Source organism: Camelus bactrianus, chromosome 13 (assembly GCF_048773025.1).
Source record: "Camelus bactrianus isolate YW-2024 breed Bactrian camel chromosome 13, ASM4877302v1, whole genome shotgun sequence".
Taxonomy (NCBI): domain Eukaryota; kingdom Metazoa; phylum Chordata; class Mammalia; order Artiodactyla; family Camelidae; genus Camelus; species Camelus bactrianus.
In genome coordinates, this window is record NC_133551.1 from 6,090,359 (window position 1) to 6,114,863 (window position 24,505).

Sequence of the window (24,505 nt, forward strand, 5' to 3'; positions counted from 1 at the left end):
ATATGGGGAGGTACTAGCTCCAACTCGGTTTTACACTGAAAACTGCAGGAACTTCAAACCGGCACTAGGAAACAGACTGAGAAAGCAGAGAAAAAGTGTCTCCTGCAACCCGTTCCCTTGGTGCTAGATGAACGAACGTCTCTCCACTTGCTCAGTTCTGAGAGATAAGTGTGTGTGAAAGCCGTCCTTCACCTAGCTTGTTGGGAACACAAAGTTTCTTTTCAGTTGCAAACTCCATTCCATACATATATATGGGGAGGTACTAGCTCCAACTCGGTTTTACACTGAAAAATGCAGGAACTTCAAACCGGCACTAGGAAACAGACTGAGAAAGCAGAGAAAATGTGTCTCCTGCAACCCGTTCCCTTGGTGCTAGATGAACGAACGTCTCTCCACTTGCTCAGTTCTGAGAGATAAGTGTGTGTGAAAGCCGTCCTTCACCTTGCTTGTTGGGAACACAAAGTTTCTTTTCAGTTGCAAACTCCATTCCATACATATATATGGGGAGGTACTAGCTCCAACTCGGTTTTACAGTGAAAACTGCAGGAACTTCAAACCGGCACTAGGAAACAGACTGAGAAAGCAGAGAAAAAGTGTCTCCTGCAACCCGTTCCCTTGGTGCTAGATGAACGAACGTCTCTCCACTTGCTCAGTTCTGAGAGATAAGTGTGTGTCAAAGCCGTTCTTCACCTAGCTTGTTGGGAACACAAAGTTTCTTTTCAGTTGCAAACTCCATTCCATACATATATATGGGGAGGTACTAGCTCCAACTCGGTTTTACACTGAAAACTGCAGGAACTTCAAACCGGCACTAGGAAACAGACTGAGAAAGCAGAGAAAAGTGTCTCTTGCAACCCGTTCCCTTGGTGCTAGATGAACGAACGTCTCTCCACTTGCTCAGTTCTGAGAGATAAGTGTGTGTGAAAGCCGTTCTTCATCTAGCTTGTTGGGAACACAAAGTTTCTTTTCAGTTGCAAACTCCATTCCATACATATATATGGGGAGGTACTAGCTCCAACTCGGTTTTACAGTGAAAACTGCAGGAACTTCAAACCGGCACTAGGAAACAGACTGAGAAAGCAGAGAAAAAGTGTCTCCTGCAACCCGTTCCCTTGGTGCTAGATGAACGAACGTCTCTCCACTTGCTCAGTTCTTAGAAATAAGTGTGTGTGAAAGCCGTTCTTCACCTAGCTTGTTGGGAACACAAAGTTTCTTTTCAGTTGCAAACCCCATTCCATACATATATATGGGGAGGTACTAGCTCCAACTCGGTTTTACAGTGAAAACTGCAGGAACTTCAAACCGGCACTAGGAAACAGAATGAGAAAGCAGAGAAAAAGTGTCTCCTGCAACCCGTTCCCTTGGTGCTAGATGAACGAACGTCTCTCCACTTGCTCAGTTCTGAGAGATAAGTGTGTGTGAAAGCCGTTCTTCACCTAGCTTGTTGGGAACACAAAGTTTCTTTTCAGTTGCAAACTCCATTCCATACATATATATGGGGAGGTACTAGCTCCAACTCGGTTTTACAGTGAAAACTGCAGGAACTTCAAACCGGCACTAGGAAACAGACTGAGAAAGCAGAGAAAAAGTGTCTCCAGCAACCCGTTCCCTTGGTGCTAGATGAACGAACGTCTCTCCACTTGCTCAGTTCTGAGAGATAAGTGTGTGTGAAAGCCGTTCTTCACCTAGCTTGTTGGGAACACGAAGTTTCTTTTCAGTTGCAAACTCCATTCCATACATATATATGGGGAGGTACTAGCTCCAACTCGTTTTTACACTGAAAACTGCAGGAACTTCAAACCGGCACTAGGAAACAGACTGAGAAAGCAGAGAAAAAGTGTCTCCTGCAACCCGTTCCCTTGGTGCTAGATGAACGAACGTCTCTCCACTTGCTCAGTTCTGAGAGATAAGTGTGTGTGAAAGCCGTCCTTCACCTAGCTTGTTGGGAACACAAAGTTTCTTTTCAGTTGCAAACTCCATTCCATACATATATATGGGGAGGTACTAGCTCCAACTCGGTTTTACAGTGAAAACTGCAGGAACTTCAAACCGGCACTAGGAAACAGACTGAGAAAGCAGAGAAAAAGTGTCTCCTGCAACCCGTTCCCTTGGTGCTAGATGAACGAACGTCTCTCCACTTGCTCAGTTCTGAGAGATAAGTGTGTGTGAAAGCCGTTCTTCACCTAGCTTGTTGGGAACACAAAGTTTCTTTTCAGTTGCAAACTCCATTCCATACATATATATGGGAAGGTACTAGCTCCAACTCGGTTTTACAGTGAAAACTGCAGGAACTTCAAACCGGCACTAGGAAACAGACTGAGAAAGCAGAGAAAAAGTGTCTCCTGCAACCCGTTCCCTTGGTGCTAGATGAACGAACGTCTCTCCACTTGCTCAGTTCTGAGAGATAAGTGTGTGTCAAAGCCGTTCTTCACCTAGCTTGTTGGGAACACAAAGTTTCTTTTCAGTTGCAAACTCCATTCCATACATATATATGGGGAGGTACTAGCTCCAACTCGGTTTTACAGTGAAAACTGCAGGAACTTCAAACCGGCACTAGGAAACAGACTGAGAAAGCAGAGAAAAGTGTCTCCTGCAACCCGTTCCCTTGGTGCTAGATGAACGAACGTCTCTCCACTTGCTCAGTTCTGAGAGATAAGTGTGTGTGAAAGCCGTTCTTCATCTAGCTTGTTGGGAACACAAAGTTTCTTTTCAGTTGCAAACTCCATTCCATACATATATATGGGGAGGTACTAGCTCCAACTCGGTTTTACAGTGAAAACTGCAGGAACTTCAAACCGGCACTAGGAAACAGACTGAGAAAGCAGAGAAAAAGTGTCTCCTGCAACCCGTTCCCTTGGTGCTAGATGAACGAACGTCTCTCCACTTGCTCAGTTCTGAGAGATAAGTGTGTGTGAAAGCCGTTCTTCACCTAGCTTGTTGGGAACACAAAGTTTCTTTTCAGTTGCAAACTCCATTCCATACATATATATGGGGAGGTACTAGCTCCAACTCGGTTTTACACTGAAAACTGCAGGAACTTCAAACCGGCACTAGGAAACAGACTGAGAAAGCAGAGAAAAAGTGTCTCCTGCAACCCGTTCCCTTGGTGCTAGATGAACGAACGTCTCTCCACTTGCTCAGTTCTGAGAGATAAGTGTGTGTGAAAGCCGTTCTTCACCTAGCTTGTTGGGAACACAAAGTATCTTTTCAGTTGCAAACTCCATTCCATACATATATATGGGGAGGTACTAGCTCCAACTCGGTTTTACAATGAAAACTGCAGGAACTTCAAACCGGCACTAGGAAACAGACTGAGAAAGCAGAGAAAAAGTGTCTCCTGCAACCCGTTCCCTTGGTGCTAGATGAACGAACGTCTCTCCACTTGCTCAGTTCTGAGAGATAAGTGTGTGTGAAAGCCGTTCTTCACCTAGCTTGTTGGGAACACAAAGTTTCTTTTCAGTTGCAAACTCCATTCCATACATATATATGGGAAGGTACTAGCTCCAACTCGGTTTTACAGTGAAAACTGCAGGAACTTCAAACCGGCACTAGGAAACAGACTGAGAAAGCAGAGAAAAAGTGTCTCCTGCAACCCGTTCCCTTGGTGCTAGATGAACGAACGTCTCTCAACTTGCTCAGTTCTGAGAGATAAGTGTGTGTGAAAGCCGTTCTTCACCTAGCTTGTTGGGAACACAAAGTTTCTTTTCAGTTGCAAACTCCATTCCATACATATATATGGGGAGGTACTAGCTCCAACTCGGTTTTACACTGAAAACTGCAGGAACTTCAAACCGGCACTAGGAAACAGACTGAGAAAGCAGAGAAAAAGTGTCTCTTGCAACCCGTTCCCTTGGTGCTAGATGAACGAACGTCTCTCCACTTGCTCAGTTCTGAGAGATATGTGTGTGTGAAAGCCGTTCTTCACCTAGCTTGTTGGGAACACAAAGTTTCTTTTCAGTTGCAAACTCCATTCCATACATATATATGGGGAGGTACTAGCTCCAACTCGGTTTTACAGTGAAAACTGCAGGAACTTCAAACCGGCACTAGGAAACAGACTGAGAAAGCAGAGAAAAGTGTCTCCTGCAACCCGTTCCCTTGGTGCTAGATGAACGAACGTCTCTCCACTTGCTCAGTTCTGAGAGATAAGTGTGTGTGAAAGCCGTTCTTCATCTAGCTTGTTGGGAACACAAAGTTTCTTTTCAGTTGCAAACTCCATTCCATACATATATATGGGGAGGTACTAGCTCCAACTCGGTTTTACAGTGAAAACTGCAGGAACTTCAAACCGGCACTAGGAAACAGACTGAGAAAGCAGAGAAAAAGTGTCTCCTGCAACCCGTTCCCTTGGTGCTAGATGAACGAACGTCTCTCCACTTGCTCAGTTCTGAGAGATAAGTGTGTGTGAAAGCCGTTCTTCACCTAGCTTGTTGGGAACACAAAGTTTCTTTTCAGTTGCAAACTCCATTCCATACATATATATGGGGAGGTACTAGCTCCAACTCGGTTTTACACTGAAAACTGCAGGAACTTCAAACCGGCACTAGGAAACAGACTGAGAAAGCAGAGAAAAAGTGTCTCCTGCAACCCGTTCCCTTGGTGCTAGATGAACGAACGTCTCTCCACTTGCCCAGTTCTGAGAGATAAGTGTGTGTGAAAGCCGTTCTTCACCTAGCTTGTTGGGAACACAAAGTTTCTTTTCAGTTGCAAACTCCATTCCATACATATATATGGGGAGGTACTAGCTCCAACTCGGTTTTACAATGAAAACTGCAGGAACTTCAAACCGGCACTAGGAAACAGACTGAGAAAGCAGAGAAAAAGTGTCTCCTGCAACCCGTTCCCTTGGTGCTAGATGAACGAACGTCTCTCCACTTGCTCAGTTCTGAGAGATAAGTGTGTGTGAAAGCCGTTCTTCATCTAGCTTGTTGGGAACACAAAGTTTCTTTTCAGTTGCAAACTCCATTCCATACATATATATGGGGAGGTACTAGCTCCAACTCGGTTTTACACTGAAAACTGCAGGAACTTCAAACCGGCACTAGGAAACAGACTGAGAAAGCAGAGAAAAAGTGTCTCCTGCAACCCGTTCCCTTGGTGCTAGATGAACGAACGTCTCTCCACTTGCTCAGTTCTGAGAGATAAGTGTGTGTGAAAGCCGTTCTTCACCTAGCTTGTTGGGAACACGAAGTTTCTTTTCAGTTGCAAACTCCATTCCATACATATATATGGGGAGGTACTAGCTCCAACTCGTTTTTACACTGAAAACTGCAGGAACTTCAAACCGGCACTAGGAAACAGACTGAGAAAGCAGAGAAAAAGTGTCTCCTGCAACCCGTTCCCTTGGTGCTAGATGAACGAACGTCTCTCCACTTGCTCAGTTCTGAGAGATAAGTGTGTGTGAAAGCCGTCCTTCACCTAGCTTGTTGGGAACACAAAGTTTCTTTTCAGTTGCAAACTCCATTCCATACATATATATGGGGAGGTACTAGCTCCAACTCGGTTTTACAGTGAAAACTGCAGGAACTTCAAACCGGCACTAGGAAACAGACTGAGAAAGCAGAGAAAAAGTGTCTCCTGCAACCCGTTCCCTTGGTGCTAGATGAACGAACGTCTCTCCACTTGCTCAGTTCTGAGAGATAAGTGTGTGTGAAAGCCGTTCTTCACCTAGCTTGTTGGGAACACAAAGTTTCTTTTCAGTTGCAAACTCCATTCCATACATATATATGGGAAGGTACTAGCTCCAACTCGGTTTTACAGTGAAAACTGCAGGAACTTCAAACCGGCACTAGGAAACAGACTGAGAAAGCAGAGAAAAAGTGTCTCCTGCAACCCGTTCCCTTGGTGCTAGATGAACGAACGTCTCTCCACTTGCTCAGTTCTGAGAGATAAGTGTGTGTCAAAGCCGTTCTTCACCTAGCTTGTTGGGAACACAAAGTTTCTTTTCAGTTGCAAACTCCATTCCATACATATATATGGGGAGGTACTAGCTCCAACTCGGTTTTACACTGAAAACTGCAGGAACTTCAAACCGGCACTAGGAAACAGACTGAGAAAGCAGAGAAAAAGTGTCTCTTGCAACCCGTTCCCTTGGTGCTAGATGAACGAACGTCTCTCCACTTGCTCAGTTCTGAGAGATATGTGTGTGTGAAAGCCGTTCTTCACCTAGCTTGTTGGGAACACAAAGTTTCTTTTCAGTTGCAAACTCCATTCCATACATATATATGGGGAGGTACTAGCTCCAACTCGGTTTTACAGTGAAAACTGCAGGAACTTCAAACCGGCACTAGGAAACAGACTGAGAAAGCAGAGAAAAGTGTCTCCTGCAACCCGTTCCCTTGGTGCTAGATGAACGAACGTCTCTCCACTTGCTCAGTTCTGAGAGATAAGTGTGTGTGAAAGCCGTTCTTCATCTAGCTTGTTGGGAACACAAAGTTTCTTTTCAGTTGCAAACTCCATTCCATACATATATATGGGGAGGTACTAGCTCCAACTCGGTTTTACAGTGAAAACTGCAGGAACTTCAAACCGGCACTAGGAAACAGACTGAGAAAGCAGAGAAAAAGTGTCTCCTGCAACCCGTTCCCTTGGTGCTAGATGAACGAACGTCTCTCCACTTGCTCAGTTCTGAGAGATAAGTGTGTGTGAAAGCCGTTCTTCACCTAGCTTGTTGGGAACACAAAGTTTCTTTTCAGTTGCAAACTCCATTCCATACATATATATGGGGAGGTACTAGCTCCAACTCGGTTTTACAGTGAAAACTGCAGGAACTTCAAACCGGCACTAGGAAACAGACTGAGAAAGCAGAGAAAAGTGTCTCCTGCAACCCGTTCCCTTTGTGCTAGATGAACGAACGTCTCTCCACTTGCTCAGTTCTGAGAGATAAGTGTGTGTGAAAGCCGTTCTTCATCTAGCTTGTTGGGAACACAAAGTTTCTTTTCAGTTGCAAACTCCATTCCATACATATATATGGGGAGGTACTAGCTCCAACTCGGTTTTACAGTGAAAACTGCAGGAACTTCAAACCGGCACTAGGAAACAGACTGAGAAAGCAGAGAAAAAGTGTCTCCTGCAACCCGTTCCCTTGGTGCTAGATGAACGAACGTCTCTCCACTTGCTCAGTTCTGAGAGATAAGTGTGTGTGAAAGCCGTTCTTCACCTAGCTTGTTGGGAACACAAAGTTTCTTTTCAGTTGCAAACTCCATTCCATACATATATATGGGGAGGTACTAGCTCCAACTCGGTTTTACACTGAAAAACTGCAGGAACTTCAAACCGGCACTAGGAAACAGACTGAGAAAGCAGAGAAAAAGTGTCTCCTGCAACCCGTTCCCTTGGTGCTAGATGAACGAACGTCTCTCCACTTGCTCAGTTCTGAGAGATAAGTGTGTGTGAAAGCCGTTCTTCACCTAGCTTGTTGGGAACACAAAGTTTCTTTTCAGTTGCAAACTCCATTCCATACATATATATGGGGAGGTACTAGCTCCAACTCGGTTTTACAATGAAAACTGCAGGAACTTCAAACCGGCACTAGGAAACAGACTGAGAAAGCAGAGAAAAAGTGTCTCCTGCAACCCGTTCCCTTGGTGCTAGATGAACGAACGTCTCTCCACTTGCTCAGTTCTGAGAGATAAGTGTGTGTGAAAGCCGTTCTTCACCTAGCTTGTTGGGAACACAAAGTTTCTTTTCAGTTGCAAACTCCATTCCATACATATATATGGGAAGGTACTAGCTCCAACTCGGTTTTACAGTGAAAACTGCAGGAACTTCAAACCGGCACTAGGAAACAGACTGAGAAAGCAGAGAAAAAGTGTCTCCTGCAACCCGTTCCCTTGGTGCTAGATGAACGAACGTCTCTCCACTTGCTCAGTTCTGAGAGATAAGTGTGTGTCAAAGCCGTTCTTCACCTAGCTTGTTGGGAACACAAAGTTTCTTTTCAGTTGCAAACTCCATTCCATACATATATATGGGGAGGTACTAGCTCCAACTCGGTTTTACACTGAAAACTGCAGGAACTTCAAACCGGCACTAGGAAACAGACTGAGAAAGCAGAGAAAAAGTGTCTCTTGCAACCCGTTCCCTTGGTGCTAGATGAACGAACGTCTCTCCACTTGCTCAGTTCTGAGAGATATGTGTGTGTGAAAGCCGTTCTTCACCTAGCTTGTTGGGAACACAAAGTTTCTTTTCAGTTGCAAACTCCATTCCATACATATATATGGGGAGGTACAAGCTCCAACTCGGTGTTACAGTGAAAACTGCAGGAACTTCAAACCGGCACTAGGAAACAGACTGAGAAAGCAGAGAAAAGTGTCTCCTGCAACCCGTTCCCTTGGTGCTAGATGAACGAACGTCTCTCCACTTGCTCAGTTCTGAGAGATAAGTGTGTGTGAAAGCCGTTCTTCATCTAGCTTGTTGGGAACACAAAGTTTCTTTTCAGTTGCAAACTCCATTCCATACATATATATGGGGAGGTACTAGCTCCAACTCGGTTTTACAGTGAAAACTGCAGGAACTTCAAACCGGCACTAGGAAACAGACTGAGAAAGCAGAGAAAAAGTGTCTCCTGCAACCCGTTCCCTTGGTGCTAGATGAACGAACGTCTCTCCACTTGCTCAGTTCTGAGAGATAAGTGTGTGTGAAAGCCGTTCTTCACCTAGCTTGTTGGGAACACAAAGTTTCTTTTCAGTTGCAAACTCCATTCCATACATATATATGGGGAGGTACTAGCTCCAACTCGGTTTTACACTGAAAACTGCAGGAACTTCAAACCGGCACTAGGAAACAGACTGAGAAAGCAGAGAAAAAGTGTCTCCTGCAACCCGTTCCCTTGGTGCTAGATGAACGAACGTCTCTCCACTTGCTCAGTTCTGAGAGATAAGTGTGTGTGAAAGCCGTTCTTCACCTAGCTTGTTGGGAACACAAAGTTTCTTTTCAGTTGCAAACTCCATTCCATACATATATATGGGGAGGTACTAGCTCCAACTCGGTTTTACAATGAAAACTGCAGGAACTTCAAACCGGCACTAGGAAACAGACTGAGAAAGCAGAGAAAAAGTGTCTCCTGCAACCCGTTCCCTTGGTGCTAGATGAACGAACGTCTCTCCACTTGCTCAGTTCTGAGAGATAAGTGTGTGTGAAAGCCGTTCTTCATCTAGCTTGTTGGGAACACAAAGTTTCTTTTCAGTTGCAAACTCCATTCCATACATATATATGGGGAGGTACTAGCTCCAACTCGGTTTTACACTGAAAACTGCAGGAACTTCAAACCGGCACTAGGAAACAGACTGAGAAAGCAGAGAAAAAGTGTCTCCTGCAACCCGTTCCCTTGGTGCTAGATGAACGAACGTCTCTCCACTTGCTCAGTTCTGAGAGATAAGTGTGTGTGAAAGCCGTTCTTCACCTAGCTTGTTGGGAACACGAAGTTTCTTTTCAGTTGCAAACTCCATTCCATACATATATATGGGGAGGTACTAGCTCCAACTCGTTTTTACACTGAAAACTGCAGGAACTTCAAACCGGCACTAGGAAACAGACTGAGAAAGCAGAGAAAAAGTGTCTCCTGCAACCCGTTCCCTTGGTGCTAGATGAACGAACGTCTCTCCACTTGCTCAGTTCTGAGAGATAAGTGTGTGTGAAAGCCGTCCTTCACCTAGCTTGTTGGGAACACAAAGTTTCTTTTCAGTTGCAAACTCCATTCCATACATATATATGGGGAGGTACTAGCTCCAACTCGGTTTTACACTGAAAACTGCAGGAACTTCAAACCGGCACTAGGAAACAGACTGAGAAAGCAGAGAAAAAGTGTCTCTTGCAACCCGTTCCCTTGGTGCTAGATGAACGAACGTCTCTCCACTTGCTCAGTTCTGAGAGATATGTGTGTGTGAAAGCCGTTCTTCACCTAGCTTGTTGGGAACACAAAGTTTCTTTTCAGTTGCAAACTCCATTCCATACATATATATGGGGAGGTACTAGCTCCAACTCGGTTTTACAGTGAAAACTGCAGGAACTTCAAACCGGCACTAGGAAACAGACTGAGAAAGCAGAGAAAAGTGTCTCCTGCAACCCGTTCCCTTGGTGCTAGATGAACGAACGTCTCTCCACTTGCTCAGTTCTGAGAGATAAGTGTGTGTGAAAGCCGTTCTTCATCTAGCTTGTTGGGAACACAAAGTTTCTTTTCAGTTGCAAACTCCATTCCATACATATATATGGGGAGGTACTAGCTCCAACTCGGTTTTACACTGAAAACTGCAGGAACTTCAAACCGGCACTAGGAAACAGACTGAGAAAGCAGAGAAAAAGTGTCTCCTGCAACCCGTTCCCTTGGTGCTAGATGAACGAACGTCTCTCCACTTGCCCAGTTCTGAGAGATAAGTGTGTGTGAAAGCCGTTCTTCACCTAGCTTGTTGGGAACACAAAGTTTCTTTTCAGTTGCAAACTCCATTCCATACATATATATGGGGAGGTACTAGCTCCAACTCGGTTTTACAATGAAAACTGCAGGAACTTCAAACCGGCACTAGGAAACAGACTGAGAAAGCAGAGAAAAAGTGTCTCCTGCAACCCGTTCCCTTGGTGCTAGATGAACGAACGTCTCTCCACTTGCTCAGTTCTGAGAGATAAGTGTGTGTGAAAGCCGTTCTTCATCTAGCTTGTTGGGAACACAAAGTTTCTTTTCAGTTGCAAACTCCATTCCATACATATATATGGGGAGGTACTAGCTCCAACTCGGTTTTACACTGAAAACTGCAGGAACTTCAAACCGGCACTAGGAAACAGACTGAGAAAGCAGAGAAAAAGTGTCTCCTGCAACCCGTTCCCTTGGTGCTAGATGAACGAACGTCTCTCCACTTGCTCAGTTCTGAGAGATAAGTGTGTGTGAAAGCCGTTCTTCACCTAGCTTGTTGGGAACACGAAGTTTCTTTTCAGTTGCAAACTCCATTCCATACATATATATGGGGAGGTACTAGCTCCAACTCGTTTTTACACTGAAAACTGCAGGAACTTCAAACCGGCACTAGGAAACAGACTGAGAAAGCAGAGAAAAAGTGTCTCCTGCAACCCGTTCCCTTGGTGCTAGATGAACGAACGTCTCTCCACTTGCTCAGTTCTGAGAGATAAGTGTGTGTGAAAGCCGTCCTTCACCTAGCTTGTTGGGAACACAAAGTTTCTTTTCAGTTGCAAACTCCATTCCATACATATATATGGGGAGGTACTAGCTCCAACTCGGTTTTACAGTGAAAACTGCAGGAACTTCAAACCGGCACTAGGAAACAGACTGAGAAAGCAGAGAAAAAGTGTCTCCTGCAACCCGTTCCCTTGGTGCTAGATGAACGAACGTCTCTCCACTTGCTCAGTTCTGAGAGATAAGTGTGTGTGAAAGCCGTTCTTCACCTAGCTTGTTGGAACACAAAGTTTCTTTTCAGTTGCAAACTCCATTCCATACATATATATGGGAAGGTACTAGCTCCAACTCGGTTTTACAGTGAAAACTGCAGGAACTTCAAACCGGCACTAGGAAACAGACTGAGAAAGCAGAGAAAAAGTGTCTCTTGCAACCCGTTCCCTTGGTGCTAGATGAACGAACGTCTCTCCACTTGCTCAGTTCTGAGAGATATGTGTGTGTGAAAGCCGTTCTTCACCTAGCTTGTTGGGAACACAAAGTTTCTTTTCAGTTGCAAACTCCATTCCATACATATATATGGGGAGGTACTAGCTCCAACTCGGTTTTACAGTGAAAACTGCAGGAACTTCAAACCGGCACTAGGAAACAGACTGAGAAAGCAGAGAAAAAGTGTCTCCTGCAACCCGTTCCCTTGGTGCTAGATGAACGAACGTCTCTCCACTTGCCCAGTTCTGAGAGATAAGTGTGTGTGAAAGCCGTTCTTCACCTAGCTTGTTGGGAACACAAAGTTTCTTTTCAGTTGCAAACTCCATTCCATACATATATATGGGGAGGTACTAGCTCCAACTCGGTTTTACAATGAAAACTGCAGGAACTTCAAACCGGCACTAGGAAACAGACTGAGAAAGCAGAGAAAAAGTGTCTCCTGCAACCCGTTCCCTTGGTGCTAGATGAACGAACGTCTCTCCACTTGCTCAGTTCTGAGAGATAAGTGTGTGTGAAAGCCGTTCTTCATCTAGCTTGTTGGGAACACAAAGTTTCTTTTCAGTTGCAAACTCCATTCCATACATATATATGGGGAGGTACTAGCTCCAACTCGGTTTTACACTGAAAACTGCAGGAACTTCAAACCGGCACTAGGAAACAGACTGAGAAAGCAGAGAAAAAGTGTCTCCTGCAACCCGTTCCCTTGGTGCTAGATGAACGAACGTCTCTCCACTTGCTCAGTTCTGAGAGATAAGTGTGTGTGAAAGCCGTTCTTCACCTAGCTTGTTGGGAACACGAAGTTTCTTTTCAGTTGCAAACTCCATTCCATACATATATATGGGGAGGTACTAGCTCCAACTCGTTTTTACACTGAAAACTGCAGGAACTTCAAACCGGCACTAGGAAACAGACTGAGAAAGCAGAGAAAAAGTGTCTCCTGCAACCCGTTCCCTTGGTGCTAGATGAACGAACGTCTCTCCACTTGCTCAGTTCTGAGAGATAAGTGTGTGTGAAAGCCGTCCTTCACCTAGCTTGTTGGGAACACAAAGTTTCTTTTCAGTTGCAAACTCCATTCCATACATATATATGGGGAGGTACTAGCTCCAACTCGGTTTTACAGTGAAAACTGCAGGAACTTCAAACCGGCACTAGGAAACAGACTGAGAAAGCAGAGAAAAAGTGTCTCCTGCAACCCGTTCCCTTGGTGCTAGATGAACGAACGTCTCTCCACTTGCTCAGTTCTGAGAGATAAGTGTGTGTGAAAGCCGTTCTTCACCTAGCTTGTTGGGAACACAAAGTTTCTTTTCAGTTGCAAACTCCATTCCATACATATATATGGGAAGGTACTAGCTCCAACTCGGTTTTACAGTGAAAACTGCAGGAACTTCAAACCGGCACTAGGAAACAGACTGAGAAAGCAGAGAAAAAGTGTCTCCTGCAACCCGTTCCCTTGGTGCTAGATGAACGAACGTCTCTCCACTTGCTCAGTTCTGAGAGATAAGTGTGTGTCAAAGCCGTTCTTCACCTAGCTTGTTGGGAACACAAAGTTTCTTTTCAGTTGCAAACTCCATTCCATACATATATATGGGGAGGTACTAGCTCCAACTCGGTTTTACACTGAAAACTGCAGGAACTTCAAACCGGCACTAGGAAACAGACTGAGAAAGCAGAGAAAAAGTGTCTCTTGCAACCCGTTCCCTTGGTGCTAGATGAACGAACGTCTCTCCACTTGCTCAGTTCTGAGAGATATGTGTGTGTGAAAGCCGTTCTTCACCTAGCTTGTTGGGAACACAAAGTTTCTTTTCAGTTGCAAACTCCATTCCATACATATATATGGGGAGGTACTAGCTCCAACTCGGTTTTACAGTGAAAACTGCAGGAACTTCAAACCGGCACTAGGAAACAGACTGAGAAAGCAGAGAAAAGTGTCTCCTGCAACCCGTTCCCTTGGTGCTAGATGAACGAACGTCTCTCCACTTGCTCAGTTCTGAGAGATAAGTGTGTGTGAAAGCCGTTCTTCATCTAGCTTGTTGGGAACACAAAGTTTCTTTTCAGTTGCAAACTCCATTCCATACATATATATGGGGAGGTACTAGCTCCAACTCGGTTTTACAGTGAAAACTGCAGGAACTTCAAACCGGCACTAGGAAACAGACTGAGAAAGCAGAGAAAAAGTGTCTCCTGCAACCCGTTCCCTTGGTGCTAGATGAACGAACGTCTCTCCACTTGCTCAGTTCTGAGAGATAAGTGTGTGTGAAAGCCGTTCTTCACCTAGCTTGTTGGGAACACAAAGTTTCTTTTCAGTTGCAAACTCCATTCCATACATATATATGGGGAGGTACTAGCTCCAACTCGGTTTTACAGTGAAAACTGCAGGAACTTCAAACCGGCACTAGGAAACAGACTGAGAAAGCAGAGAAAAGTGTCTCCTGCAACCCGTTCCCTTTGTGCTAGATGAACGAACGTCTCTCCACTTGCTCAGTTCTGAGAGATAAGTGTGTGTGAAAGCCGTTCTTCATCTAGCTTGTTGGGAACACAAAGTTTCTTTTCAGTTGCAAACTCCATTCCATACATATATATGGGGAGGTACTAGCTCCAACTCGGTTTTACAGTGAAAACTGCAGGAACTTCAAACCGGCACTAGGAAACAGACTGAGAAAGCAGAGAAAAAGTGTCTCCTGCAACCCGTTCCCTTGGTGCTAGATGAACGAACGTCTCTCCACTTGCTCAGTTCTGAGAGATAAGTGTGTGTGAAAGCCGTTCTTCACCTAGCTTGTTGGGAACACAAAGTTTCTTTTCAGTTGCAAACTCCATTCCATACATATATATGGGGAGGTACTAGCTCCAACTCGGTTTTACACTGAAAACTGCAGGAACTTCAAACCGGCACTAGGAAACAGACTGAGAAAGCAGAGAAAAAGTGTCTCCTGCAACCCGTTCCCTTGGTGCTAGATGAACGAACGTCTCTCCACTTGCTCAGTTCTGAGAGATAAGTGTGTGTGAAAGCCGTTCTTCACCTAGCTTGTTGGGAACACAAAGTTTCTTTTCAGTTGCAAACTCCATTCCATACATATATATGGGGAGGTACTAGCTCCAACTCGGTTTTACAATGAAAACTGCAGGAACTTCAAACCGGCACTAGGAAACAGACTGAGAAAGCAGAGAAAAAGTGTCTCCTGCAACCCGTTCCCTTGGTGCTAGATGAACGAACGTCTCTCCACTTGCTCAGTTCTGAGAGATAAGTGTGTGTGAAAGCCGTTCTTCACCTAGCTTGTTGGGAACACAAAGTTTCTTTTCAGTTGCAAACTCCATTCCATACATATATATGGGAAGGTACTAGCTCCAACTCGGTTTTACAGTGAAAACTGCAGGAACTTCAAACCGGCACTAGGAAACAGACTGAGAAAGCAGAGAAAAAGTGTCTCCTGCAACCCGTTCCCTTGGTGCTAGATGAACGAACGTCTCTCCACTTGCTCAGTTCTGAGAGATAAGTGTGTGTCAAAGCCGTTCTTCACCTAGCTTGTTGGGAACACAAAGTTTCTTTTCAGTTGCAAACTCCATTCCATACATATATATGGGGAGGTACTAGCTCCAACTCGGTTTTACACTGAAAACTGCAGGAACTTCAAACCGGCACTAGGAAACAGACTGAGAAAGCAGAGAAAAAGTGTCTCTTGCAACCCGTTCCCTTGGTGCTAGATGAACGAACGTCTCTCCACTTGCTCAGTTCTGAGAGATATGTGTGTGTGAAAGCCGTTCTTCACCTAGCTTGTTGGGAACACAAAGTTTCTTTTCAGTTGCAAACTCCATTCCATACATATATATGGGGAGGTACAAGCTCCAACTCGGTGTTACAGTGAAAACTGCAGGAACTTCAAACCGGCACTAGGAAACAGACTGAGAAAGCAGAGAAAAGTGTCTCCTGCAACCCGTTCCCTTGGTGCTAGATGAACGAACGTCTCTCCACTTGCTCAGTTCTGAGAGATAAGTGTGTGTGAAAGCCGTTCTTCATCTAGCTTGTTGGGAACACAAAGTTTCTTTTCAGTTGCAAACTCCATTCCATACATATATATGGGGAGGTACTAGCTCCAACTCGGTTTTACAGTGAAAACTGCAGGAACTTCAAACCGGCACTAGGAAACAGACTGAGAAAGCAGAGAAAAAGTGTCTCCTGCAACCCGTTCCCTTGGTGCTAGATGAACGAACGTCTCTCCACTTGCTCAGTTCTGAGAGATAAGTGTGTGTGAAAGCCGTTCTTCACCTAGCTTGTTGGGAACACAAAGTTTCTTTTCAGTTGCAAACTCCATTCCATACATATATATGGGGAGGTACTAGCTCCAACTCGGTTTTACACTGAAAACTGCAGGAACTTCAAACCGGCACTAGGAAACAGACTGAGAAAGCAGAGAAAAAGTGTCTCCTGCAACCCGTTCCCTTGGTGCTAGATGAACGAACGTCTCTCCACTTGCTCAGTTCTGAGAGATAAGTGTGTGTGAAAGCCGTTCTTCACCTAGCTTGTTGGGAACACAAAGTTTCTTTTCAGTTGCAAACTCCATTCCATACATATATATGGGGAGGTACTAGCTCCAACTCGGTTTTACAATGAAAACTGCAGGAACTTCAAACCGGCACTAGGAAACAGACTGAGAAAGCAGAGAAAAAGTGTCTCCTGCAACCCGTTCCCTTGGTGCTAGATGAACGAACGTCTCTCCACTTGCTCAGTTCTGAGAGATAAGTGTGTGTGAAAGCCGTTCTTCATCTAGCTTGTTGGGAACACAAAGTTTCTTTTCAGTTGCAAACTCCATTCCATACATATATATGGGGAGGTACTAGCTCCAACTCGGTTTTACACTGAAAACTGCAGGAACTTCAAACCGGCACTAGGAAACAGACTGAGAAAGCAGAGAAAAAGTGTCTCCTGCAACCCGTTCCCTTGGTGCTAGATGAACGAACGTCTCTCCACTTGCTCAGTTCTGAGAGATAAGTGTGTGTGAAAGCCGTTCTTCACCTAGCTTGTTGGGAACACGAAGTTTCTTTTCAGTTGCAAACTCCATTCCATACATATATATGGGGAGGTACTAGCTCCAACTCGTTTTTACACTGAAAACTGCAGGAACTTCAAACCGGCACTAGGAAACAGACTGAGAAAGCAGAGAAAAAGTGTCTCCTGCAACCCGTTCCCTTGGTGCTAGATGAACGAACGTCTCTCCACTTGCTCAGTTCTGAGAGATAAGTGTGTGTGAAAGCCGTCCTTCACCTAGCTTGTTGGGAACACAAAGTTTCTTTTCAGTTGCAAACTCCATTCCATACATATATATGGGGAGGTACTAGCTCCAACTCGGTTTTACAGTGAAAACTGCAGGAACTTCAAACCGGCACTAGGAAACAGACTGAGAAAGCAGAGAAAAAGTGTCTCCTGCAACCCGTTCCCTTGGTGCTAGATGAACGAACGTCTCTCCACTTGCTCAGTTCTGAGAGATAAGTGTGTGTGAAAGCCGTTCTTCACCTAGCTTGTTGGGAACACAAAGTTTCTTTTCAGTTGCAAACTCCATTCCATACATATATATGGGAAGGTACTAGCTCCAACTCGGTTTTACAGTGAAAACTGCAGGAACTTCAAACCGGCACTAGGAAACAGACTGAGAAAGCAGAGAAAAAGTGTCTCCTGCAACCCGTTCCCTTGGTGCTAGATGAACGAACGTCTCTCCACTTGCTCAGTTCTGAGAGATAAGTGTGTGTCAAAGCCGTTCTTCACCTAGCTTGTTGGGAACACAAAGTTTCTTTTCAGTTGCAAACTCCATTCCATACATATATATGGGGAGGTACTAGCTCCAACTCGGTTTTACACTGAAAACTGCAGGAACTTCAAACCGGCACTAGGAAACAGACTGAGAAAGCAGAGAAAAAGTGTCTCTTGCAACCCGTTCCCTTGGTGCTAGATGAACGAACGTCTCTCCACTTGCTCAGTTCTGAGAGATATGTGTGTGTGAAAGCCGTTCTTCACCTAGCTTGTTGGGAACACAAAGTTTCTTTTCAGTTGCAAACTCCATTCCATACATATATATGGGGAGGTACTAGCTCCAACTCGGTTTTACAGTGAAAACTGCAGGAACTTCAAACCGGCACTAGGAAACAGACTGAGAAAGCAGAGAAAAGTGTCTCCTGCAACCCGTTCCCTTGGTGCTAGATGAACGAACGTCTCTCCACTTGCTCAGTTCTGAGAGATAAGTGTGTGTGAAAGCCGTTCTTCATCTAGCTTGTTGGGAACACAAAGTTTCTTTTCAGTTGCAAACTCCATTCCATACATATATATGGGGAGGTACTAGCTCCAACTCGGTTTTACACTGAAAACTGCAGGAACTTCAAACCGGCACTAGGAAACAGACTGAGAAAGCAGAGAAAAAGTGTCTCCTGCAACCCGTTCCCTTGGTGCTAGATGAACGAACGTCTCTCCACTTGCTCAGTTCTGAGAGATAAGTGTGTGTGAAAGCCGTTCTTCACCTAGCTTGTTGGGAACACAAAGTTTCTTTTCAGTTGCAAACTCCATTCCATACATATATATGGGGAGGTACTAGCTCCAACTCGGTTTTACAATGAAAACTGCAGGAACTTCAAACCGGCACTAGGAAACAGACTGAGAAAGCAGAGAAAAAGTGTCTCCTGCAACCCGTTCCCTTGGTGCTAGATGAACGAACGTCTCTCCACTTGCTCAGTTCTGAGAGATAAGTGTGTGTGAAAGCCGTTCTTCATCTAGCTTGTTGGGAACACAAAGTTTCTTTTCAGTTGCAAACTCCATTCCATACATATATATGGGGAGGTACTAGCTCCAACTCGGTTTTACACTGAAAACTGCAGGAACTTCAAACCGGCACTAGGAATCAGACTGAGAAAGCAGAGAAAAAGTGTCTCCTGCAACCCGTTCCCTTGGTGCTAGATGAACGAACGTCTCTCCACTTGCTCAGTTCTGAGAGATAAGTGTGTGTGAAAGCCGTCCTTCACCTAGCTTGTTGGGAACACAAAGTTTCTTTTCAGTTGCAAACTCCATTCCATACATATATATGGGGAGGTACTAGCTCCAACTCGGTTTTACACTGAAAACTGCAGGAACTTCAAACCGGCACTAGGAAACAGGCTGAGAAAGCAGAGAAAAAGTGTCTCCTGCAACCCGTTCCCTTGGTGCTAGATGAACGAACCTCTCTCCACTTGCTCAGTTCTGAGAGATAAGTGTGTGTGAAAGCCGTTCTTCACCTAGCTTGTTGGGAACACAAAGTTTCTTTTCAGTTGCAAACTCCATTCCATACATATATATGGGGAGGTACTAGCTCCAACTCGGTTTTACACTGAAAACTGCAGGAACTTCAAACCGGCACTAGGAAACAGACTGAGAAAGCAGAGAAAAAGTGTCTCCTGCAACCCGTTCCCTTGGTGCTAGATGAACGAACGTCTCTCCACTTGCTCAGTTCTGAGAGATAAGTGTGTGTGAAAGCCGTTCTTCACCTAGCTTGTTGGGAACACAAAGTTTCTTTTCAGTTGCAAACTCCATTCCATACATATATATGGGGAGGTACTAGCTCCAACTCGGTTTTACACTGAAAACTGCAGGAACTTCAAACCGGCACTACGAAACAGACTGAGAAAGCAGAGAAAAAGTGTCTCCTGCAACCCGTTCCCTTGGTGCTAGATGAACGAACGTCTCTCCACTTGCTCAGTTCTGAGAGATAAGTGTGTGTGAAAGCCGTTCTTCACCTAGCTTGTTGGGAACACAAAGTTTCTTTTCAGTTGCAAACTCCATTCCATACATATATATGGGGAGGTACTAGCTCCAACACTGTTTTACAGTGAAACCTGCGGGAACTTCAAACCGGCACTAGGAAACAGACTGAGAAAGCAGAGAAAAAGTGTCTCCTGCAACCCGTTCCCTTGGTGCTAGATGAACAAACGTCTCTCCACTTGCTCAGTTCTGAGAGATAAGTGTGTGTCAAAGCCGTTCTTCACATAGCTTGTTGGGAACACAAAGTTTCTTTTCAGTTGCAAACTCCATTCCATACATATATATGGGGAGGTACTAGCTCCAACTCGGTTTTACAATGAAAACTGCAGGAACTTCAAACCGGCACTAGGAAACAGACTGAGAAAGCAGAGAAAAAGTGTCTCCTGCAACCCGTTCCCTTGGTGCTAGATGAACGAACGTCTCTCCACTTGCTCAGTTCTGAGAGATAAGTGTGTGTGAAAGCCGTTCTTCACCTAGCTTGTTGGGAACACAAAGTTTCTTTTCAGTTGCAAACTCCATTCCATACATATATATGGGGAGGTACTAGCTCCAACTCGGTTTTACACTGAAAACTGCAGGAACTTCAAACCGGCACTACGAAACAGACTGAGAAAGCAGAGAAAAAGTGTCTCCTGCAACCCGTTCCCTTGGTGCTAGATGAACGAACGTCTCTCCACTTGCTCAGTTCTGAGAGATAAGTGTGTGTGAAAGCCGTTCTTCACCTAGCTTGTTGGGAACACAAAGTTTCTTTTCAGTTGCAAACTCCATTCCATACATATATATGGGGAGGTACTAGCTCCAACTCGGTTTTACACTGAAAACTGCAGGAACTTCAAACCGGCACTAGGAAACAGGCTGAGAAAGCAGAGAAAAAGTGTCTCCTGCAACCCGTTCCCTTGGTGCTAGATGAACGAACGTCTCTCCACTTGCTCAGTTCTGAGAGATAAGTGTGTGTGAAAGCCGTCCTTCACCTAGCTTGTTGGGAACACAAAGTTTCTTTTCAGTTGCAAACTCCATTCCATACATATATATGGGGAGGTACTAGCTCCAACTCGGTTTTACACTGAAAACTGCAGGAACTTCAAACCGGCACTAGGAAACAGACTGAGAAAGCAGAGAAAAAGTGTCTCCTGCAACCCGTTCCCTTGGTGCTAGATGAACGAACGTCTCTCCACTTGCTCAGTTCTGAGAGATAAGTGTGTGTGAAAGCCGTTCTTCACCTAGCTTGTTGGGAACACAAAGTTTCTTTTCAGTTGCAAACTCCATTCCATACATATATATGGGAAGGTACTAGCTCCAACTCGGTTTTACAGTGAAAACTGCAGGAACTTCAAACCGGCACTAGGAAACAGACTGAGAAAGCAGAGAAAAAGTGTCTCCTGCAAACCGTTCCCTTGGTGCTAGATGAACGAACGTCTCTCCACTTGCTCAGTTCTGAGAGATAAGTGTGTGTCAAAGCCGTTCTTCACCTAGCTTGTTGGGAACACAAAGTTTCTTTTCAGTTGCAAACTCCATTCCACACATATATATGGGGAGGTACTAGCTCCAACTCGGTTTTACAGTGAAAACTGCAGGAACTTCAAACCGGCACTAGGAAACAGACTGAGAAAGCAGAGAAAAGTGTCTCCTGCAACCCGTTCCCTTGGTGCTAGATGAACGAACGTCTCTCCACTTGCTCAGTTCTGAGAGATAAGTGTGTGTGAAAGCCGTTCTTCATCTAGCTTGTTGGGAACACAAAGTTTCTTTTCAGTTGCAAACTCCATTCCATACATATATATGGGGAGGTACTAGCTCCAACTCGGTTTTACAGTGAAAACTGCAGGAACTTCAAACCGGCACTAGGAAACAGACTGAGAAAGCAGAGAAAAAGTGTCTCCTGCAACCCGTTCCCTTGGTGCTAGATGAACGAACGTCTCTCCACTTGCTCAGTTCTGAGAGATAAGTGTGTGTGAAAGCCGTTCTTCACCTAGCTGGTTGGGAACACAAAGTTTCTTTTCAGTTGCAAACTCCATTCCATACATATATATGGGGAGGTACTAGCTCCAACTCGGTTTTACACTGAAAACTGCAGGAACTTCAAACCGGCACTAGGAAACAGACTGAGAAAGCAGAGAAAAAGTGTCTCCTGCAACCCGTTCCCTTGGTGCTAGATGAACGAACGTCTCTCCACTTGCTCAGTTCTGAGAGATAAGTGTGTGTGAAAGCCGTTCTTCACCTAGCTTGTTGGGAACACAAAGTTTCTTTTCAGTTGCAAACTCCATTAAATACATATATATGGGGAGGTACTAGCTCCAACTCGGTTTTACACTGAAAACTGCAGGAACTTCAAACCGGCACTAGGAAACAGACTGAGAAAGCAGAGAAAAAGTGTCTCCTGCAACCCGTTCCCTTGGTGCTAGATGAACGAACGTCTCTCCACTTGCTCAGTTCTGAGAGATAAGTGTGTGTGAAAGCCGTCCTTCACCTAGCTTGTTGGGAACACAAAGTTTCTTTTCAGTTGCAAACTCCATTCCATACATATATATGGGGAGGTACTAGCTCCAACTCGGTTTTACACTGAAAACTGCAGGAACTTCAAACCGGCACTAGGAAACAGACTGAGAAAGCAGAGAAAAAGTGTCTCCTGCAACCCGTTCCCTTGGTGCTAGGTGAACGAACGTCTCTCCACTTGCTCAGTTCTGAGAGATAAGTGTGTGTGAAAGCCGTTCTTCACCTAGCTTGTTGGGAACACAAAGTTTCTTTTCAGTTGCAAACTCCATTCCATACATATATATGGGGAGGTACTAGCTCCAACTCGGTTTTACAGTGAAAACTGCAGGAACTTCAAACCGGCACTAGGAAACAGACTGAGAAAGCAGAGAAAAAGTGTCTCCTGCAACCCGTTCCCTTGGTGCTAGATGAACGAACGTCTCTCCACTTGCTCAGTTCTGAGAGATAAGTGTGTGTGAAAGCCGTTCTTCACCTAGCTTGTTCGGAACACAAAGTTTCTTTTCAGTTGCAAACTCCATTCCATACATATATATGGGGAGGTACTAGCTCCAACTCGGTTTTACAGTGAAAACTGCAGGAACTTCAAACCGGCACTAGGAAACAGACTGAGAAAGCAGAGAAAAAGTGTCTCCTGCAACCCGTTCCCTTGGTGCTAGATGAACGAACGTCTCTCCACTTGCTCAGTTCTGAGAGATAAGTGTGTGTGAAAGCCGTTCTTCACCTAGCTTGTTGGGAACACGAAGTTTCTTTTCAGTTGCAAACTCCATTCCATACATATATATGGGGAGGTACTAGCTCCAACTCGTTTTTACACTGAAAACTGCAGGAACTTCAAACCGGCACTAGGAAACAGACTGAGAAAGCAGAGAAAAAGTGTCTCCTGCAACCCGTTCCCTTGGTGCTAGATGAACGAACGTCTCTCCACTTGCTCAGTTCTGAGAGATAAGTGTGTGTGAAAGCCGTTCTTCACCTAGCTTGTTGGGAACACAAAGTTTCTTTTCAGTTGCAAACTCCATTCCATACATATATATGGGGAGGTACTAGCTCCAACTCGGTTTTACAGTGAAAACTGCAGGAACTTCAAACCGGCACTAGGAAACAGACTGAGAAAGCAGAGAAAAAGTGTCTCCTGCAACCCGTTCCCTTGGTGCTAGATGAACGAACGTCTCTCCACTTGCTCAGTTCTGAGAGATAAGTGTGTGTGAAAGCCGTCCTTCACCTAGCTTGTTGGGAACACAAAGTTTCTTTTCAGTTTCAAACTCCATTCCATACATATATATGGGGAGGTACTAGCTCCAACTCGTTTTTACACTGAAAACTGCAGGAACTTCAAACCGGCACTAGGAAACAGACTGAGAAAGCAGAGAAAAAGTGTCTCCTGCAACCCGTTCCCTTGGTGCTAGATGAACGAACGTCTCTCCACTTGCTCAGTTCTGAGAGATAAGTGTGTGTGAAAGCCGTCTTTCACCTAGCTTGTTGGGAACACAAAGTTTCTTTTCAGTTGCAAACTCCATTCCATACATATATATGGGGAGGTACTAGCTCCAACTCGGTTTTACAGTGAAAACTGCAGGAACTTCAAACCGGCACTAGGAAACAGACTGAGAAAGCAGAGAAAAAGTGTCTCCTGCAACCCGTTCCCTTGGTGCTAGATGAACGAACGTCTCTCCACTTGCTCAGTTCTGAGAGATAAGTGTGTGTGAAAGCCGTTCTTCACCTAGCTTGTTGGGAACACGAAGTTTCTTTTCAGTTGCAAACTCCATTCCATACATATATATGGGGAGGTACTAGCTCCAACTCGTTTTTACACTGAAAACTGCAGGAACTTCAAACCGGCACTAGGAAACAGACTGAGAAAGCAGAGAAAAAGTGTCTCCTGCAACCCGTTCCCTTGGTGCTAGATGAACGAACGTCTCTCCACTTGCTCAGTTCTGAGAGATAAGTGTGTGTGAAAGCCGTCTTTCACCTAGCTTGTTGGGAACACAAAGTTTCTTTTCAGTTGCAAACTCCATTCCATACATATATATGGGGAGGTACTAGCTCCAACTCGGTTTTACAGTGAAAACTGCAGGAACTTCAAACCGGCACTAGGAAACAGACTGAGAAAGCAGAGAAAAAGTGTCTCCTGCAACCCGTTCCCTTGGTGCTAGATGAACGAACGTCTCTCCACTTGCTCAGTTCTGAGAGATAAGTGTGTGTGAAAGCCGTTCTTCACCTAGCTTGTTGGGAACACGAAGTTTCTTTTCAGTTGCAAACTCCATTCCATACATATATATGGGGAGGTACTAGCTCCAACTCGTTTTTACACTGAAAACTGCAGGAACTTCAAACCGGCACTAGGAAACAGACTGAGAAAGCAGAGAAAAAGTGTCTCCTGCAACCCGTTCCCTTGGTGCTAGATGAACGAACGTCTCTCCACTTGCTCAGTTCTGAGAGATAAGTGTGTGTGAAAGCCGTCTTTCACCTAGCTTGTTGGGAACACAAAGTTTCTTTTCAGTTGCAAACTCCATTCCATACATATATATGGGGAGGTACTAGCTCCAACTCGGTTTTACAGTGAAAACTGCAGGAACTTCAAACCGGCACTAGGAAACAGGCTGAGAAAGCAGAGAAAAAGTGTCTCCTGCAACCCGTTC